General features: G+C 49.9%; 1 pseudogene; it reads right to left on the bottom strand.

The window, feature by feature from the left end:
• Nucleotides 1-470: 470 nt before the first annotated feature.
• LOC146204899 (cytoskeleton-associated protein 5-like) lies at nt 471-4,711 on the bottom strand (annotated as a pseudogene).
• Between the last annotated feature and the right edge of the window lie 736 nt (nt 4,712-5,447).

The raw sequence follows: 5,447 nt of genomic DNA, 5'->3' as shown, positions 1-5,447 counted from the left end.
GGTTCAAAGCAGCACAATCATGGCGCACGAATGCGCCAGTCACGTGATGAAGCCGTAAAAGCGTGCCTGTGTGGCCTATGGGTAACGTGAATGCAAGGGTATCGGCAGGTTGATCCTAATTATCACCCTCCCATATGAAGGAAAAACCCGAGTTTTCAGCCCCTGCCAAACAATGTCGGGCAATGACGTTATGTACAAACAGTGCGCGGCCATGTGGCCTGCAAGCAACTTCCTGCCAAATCCATACACGGGATTTTTCGCTCACAACGTACACGAACGCCGGCGTCCACGCCGGATTTTCTGTGAAATGGACCTTTACCGCTATCGCGTTAAACCTAAATTTAAATTAAGACACCTGCAAGATGTCCCCAATTATGCTCCCCTTTATTGTTTACACAATTCATCAATTTGCAGCATGAGGTGCAGGAGACAGCTGGTCACTGGAGCAAGCACTCATGCCGGTGGCTTTCTCACCAGTTGGAGTCTTCGGGTTTTTTAATATTGCTCCTTAACTCGGCAATCAGCTGTAGTCCTGTTTTCATCAGTTCTTCGGACCGTTGCACCGTACCTTGCCTGATGTACTTCCATGGGCTCATTAAACAGATTCGGTTTGTTCTGCTGCTGCAAGGGGGTGTAGTCGTCAATTTTGTAGTACCTTTTTATTCCGGTCTTCTCCAAGGCGGCGTTGAGATACACTGCCCACTCTGTCTGACTCCAGTGTATCGAGCCTTGTGGCAGTTTCAGAGAGTCCCCTTTAGGCGGGTTTCCGCTATAGGAGCTGTCGGCATTGGACTCATTCATGCGCAGGGGAAAAACGAGGGCTACATTGGAGCCTGGAGGCTGCATCCTGTCCAGCTCATTCAGCCGGGTCCTGATCGAGTTTCGAAGGTGGGCCGGAGTGTTGCCCAAAATTGGGTCCACCTTCACGCTTGGGTTTTGCTTGCTCAGCTGGTGGAGCACTTTAATGTTCTCGTCAAATTTGTCCTCGGTGGCTAGCATATACACAATATTCTTGAACTGTTGCTCGATTGCCTTCTGCGCGCGCTGGTCGTCGCTCTTATTTAGAGATTCACCAGTGGTACCCTTGATGGCATAGATGTCAGCACTTTTTCGTGCATGCATGTGACCCTTCAGTGTAGCCAGCTTGTAGACGATGGTGCACATTGTCCGCAGGGGTGTGTTCGAAGCCCGCCTCTCCCAGAAGGAACCCGGGTACGCCTTCAGGAACAAATGCAGATCGAGGAGGACCATGTCCAGGCTCAGTTCATTTGCGTAGCTTTCCAGCGAGGATATCGTCTTCCACAGACACTTGAAGACTATCTCGATGTTGTTTTCGGGTTGCTGGATACTCATGTTGCCCAGGCAGTAGTGCATGTGCCTTATCAATGCGCCGAGTACGCGGGTGGAGTTTCCTTTGCGAATGATTTGCGTAAGGAGGTCGTTGACGGAGTGCTGCATCTGATGTTCCTGGCTGAACTCGATGACGCGCTTGTCTAGCTCCGCCGTCAGCAACTGGGAAAGCAGTTTCTGCAGGATGCCCCTGCTCAATTGTCGCCCCAATGGGCGGCCATCAAACATCTTGAAAAGCGAAGCGGCAATTAGCCTATACACGTTGACCACTTCTGCATTGGCAACTCGGTCGTCGGTGACGTGTTTGCATTGCAGTGGTCGGTACTGCACAGCCAGCACGCTCACCAGCTGGCCGGCAGAGTCAAAGAGCACCGAGCCCACATCATTGTCCAACAGGCCATCCACCTGAGCCATGCCTACGAGCACAAGGGGTATCTCCACTGATGCCAGCTGGTAAATGCGGAGGCCCAGTAAATTTGCATCACGGGAAAGTTTGCGAATATGATGGCATGGTAGGCTAGTACTCTATTCCAGTCTTCTGCAGGGTGTCTCTATTGCCGGTTCAGCCAAAATGAAATCGGTGTCCACTTCCTGCAGGTTGATGCACCTGGGTGGAGCAGAAGCAACCTGCTCCATCATCTTCTCCAAGCACAAGCTTAGAGTCACATATAGCGACAATGGACGTGCTTAAGAGGGATCCTGTCCCCCACATCTTCTGGCTCAGATATTGCCGATAAAAACACTGCAGACTGCGGGCGTGGTGGTGGTGGTTTCTGGATCACAGGCGACTCTTCAGGGGACAAAATTGGCATCGGGCGCGTGTGTGACGCTCGTTTAATGCGTTCCTATAAGAGAAACTTGTCCTTGTCTGAGAGCTGACCGATATACTTGACTACGCGTTCCTCCTTAGCGGAAGTAGGCCTGCACTAGGCAGTTCAGTGCTGCGTTTCTTTGTTATTTCGGTCTGAAATGTGCTTGGTGGTGCCCATGAGAAAAACCTCTTTTGTGGGATTCGAGACTGGGAGGCCTATAAATTCGATTAGGAAGCGAAGTTCTCTTAAGCACTCTGCACGCTGGCGTGCATTCTTGGATGACAAGCCCTGCATATGAGGTATGGGAACACCTTGTATGTCCGCCGGAAGATGTCGCGCACTCCCTTTCGCATGGTGTCCTCTGAATTGCCGGCGTGGAGGATGAGGTACAGCAAGAAAGTGGATACCTTGAGGTCATGCATCCTGTAACATCCGTCAACAGTGCTGTGAAAAGTGCTTGCAAGTACTCCAGTGCTCGCAGCAGCACACTCGGGTTGGTGTCGAAGAAGCGTAGTGCGAGCCATTTGAACACGAGGTCTACATTCGCACTTGTTGCTTCTACACCTCCAGGGCCGCTGAGAAACTTTAGGAGGATGTCAATAACCTTGATGTGCATCTTAAAGTTTGCCCTGAAGCAATTTTCCTCAATTGACGGGGCCCAGTTGGCAGCCACCACCTGCTCCTTCAGCTCCTGGTAGAATTCCTTGCGTGGAGTACTGAAGTTCCACTTGAGCTGCTTCAGAGCTTCCTCGTACACTGTTTGCTCTTCCTTCATGATAGAGGGAGACAGCAGGGGTGTTGTATCTATTTCCTCCTCCTTTCTAGATGACTTTCTGCTGCCTGCTGGTTTCACAGGCATGTTGTTCCTTGAATAACTTTTCAGCGAAAACCCTCCACCGCTGCCACCGACGCCTCCCTGATCTTCATCGGACGACATTGCGTCTGGATGGTTGGGTGGTGGCGCTGGAGGGGCCACGGGTTGTGGCGCCTTTGCGACAGCAGGAGAGGCTGCTGCAGGCTTGCCTTCGGCCTTCTGAGGTGGGGCAGCAAGAACTTCTGCCTTTTCACAGCACGCTTTAACCTTTTCCATTTTGATATTGTCCACGTCTCCTAGGTATGGCATGATAACGCGCTCCCCAACCACTTTCATCGCAGTCCCTAAGGGCATACTCGAATTTACTCTCACGGCTGGGTCGGAGTCATTCAGCGTCTTGAGTAGTGATGTCACCAGTGCCTTTGCGAGCCTTCTGTTCAGCACAGCAGGAGTCGACTTGGGAAAAACGCTTATTAGAAAATGAGTTATTTCCCTTTTTATCTGCGGATTTTTGTTATAAAGAGCTGTCGTGACATCTTCCAGGATGGCTCCCAAGTTTGTAGCCTGGAAAGCGTTGTCCAGGGCTTCCCTCAGTGCGGTGATGACGTTCTGTTTCTTCTCCTTAAACTTCTCAATGTATGTTGATATAGATGAATTGGCGTAAGCATGAAACTTCTGCCTCAAGCCAGCGGCCAGCCCAGCCAGGCATTTGGCAGCCGGCACCACGATGACCACATTACTGTCCTTGGCCACCATCCTCTTCAGAACTTTGATGAGATCGGCGTAATCGCCAGTCTCTAGCTTGGGGTTGCTCACAAGCTCAAGCAGGTTCTCGAGCGCCTCTTTTCGTTCCTGCCATGGCTTGGCCTCACATCACTCGTAAAAGTCCTTGGGAATCTTGTATAGGATTTCAACACGTTCCAAAAGCTCGTATGCATCAACAGGGGTTGCAGCGTCACCACCACACTCCTCACCCTCTTCACCGCCGTCCACTGCACTTGAGCCAGCTTCAGCTGTTTGCGCTTTTTTCAGCTGCTCAGAACGGATATAACTCTCGGGGGTCGCGGTTCCCTTCTCCACTTTGGCGAACTCTGCCTCAAGCTCGAACAGTTGAACCGGCTTCAGAGACTGCAGCAGGGGCTTCAGTGCATCACCAATCCAACGGTATAGTTCAATGTTCAACATTTTGTTCTCTACCCGCACAATTTTGTCTCTGTCTTCAAGCAACTTCAGGAGGGCCTTGAAGAGAGGCTTAAAAGCAATGACGTGAGAGCCAAATAGATGCAGGCATTCCCTTAGTATGGTCACGCATCCGGACACTATCTTGGGGTTCTTGTTGTCCAGGGCTTTCACAAGCTCTTGAACTGCCTCCTGTTTCTCGATTTCGACATACATGAAAATGATCTCATGTGCCAGCTCTCGTGTCTTGTTTAGGGGCTGCGATGCACTTGGAGACAAGCCCCGCTAGGACATCATAAATGACACGATTGGCCAGGTGAGCATTTTCGACGAATGACAGGACAGCTGTCAGGCCTTTCTCCTGCGATACCACATTGCTGTCAGTGGCAAAGTTCTTGATGAGCGGCAAAAACTTCTGGAACTCTGTACCTTGAGGATCTGTGGCTGCGCGAAATGACTTTGCTGCATCTTCATATCCACTCAAACGAGCCTTCCAGAACTTGTGTTGACAACGGTTCTCCACAGACAACTTCAGGTATTCCGTATCCTCAGCCATACTCTTTTGCCAGAAGCCAAACCAAATACCGCTGACGAGCACCCCGTTCGAAGCACACCGATGCAAGAATACTGCTGTCATTGGGTTGCCTTCGAATTGAGGCAACGAATTTTAGCGCGGATGAAAGTGAGCAAGTCTCGACAACGCACACCAACCTTTGCGCTCAGCCGCTAGCTACGCAGTGTTGTGATGTACGTAGAGAGCGATGACTGGGCACCCCAGGGAAGCTTCTTCTTCTTCCTTAGCTCATGGCACATGTTGTTGTTCTCTAATTTGATGGCACATACCCACACAGGGGGATCGGTCAAGAATTGGGGTGCAGAGGTATTTGTTTTTGAGATGTGTAATTACACGGGGAAAAAAATGATTGCTAGGAAATAGAGAAGGAAAGTAAAATATGAAAAACCAAAATAAAAAGAATTCATAACGCACGCAGTAGCAGAACACTGAGAATTTGTATTCACAGATTAAAAAATTCAAAGCATATTAGCAAGGCAGACGTTTCGATTCTATTAAAAAAAGTTTTGAATGGCGTTATAAAAACGGACCTGTGGCTTATGTTAAGATCTGGCTGCTCAAATTAAGTCCCAGCTGTTGCAACAGCTTTTCCAAATACCGTTTTCTCGTCATAGTAAAACAGCGGGAAAACAGTAAGAAATGTTCTATTGTTTCCGGTTCCCCACAGAATGCGCAGACTGGAGTAAGCGCCAAACCAGACCTGTGCGTATAGAAATTT

Source organism: Amblyomma maculatum, chromosome 1, assembly GCF_055883805.1.
Source record: "Amblyomma maculatum isolate TAMU_Amacu chromosome 1, ASM5588380v1, whole genome shotgun sequence".
Classification (NCBI taxonomy): domain Eukaryota; kingdom Metazoa; phylum Arthropoda; class Arachnida; order Ixodida; family Ixodidae; genus Amblyomma; species Amblyomma maculatum.
The sequence above is the reverse complement of the archived record's forward strand: the minus strand, read 5'-3'. Positions and strand labels throughout refer to the sequence as shown.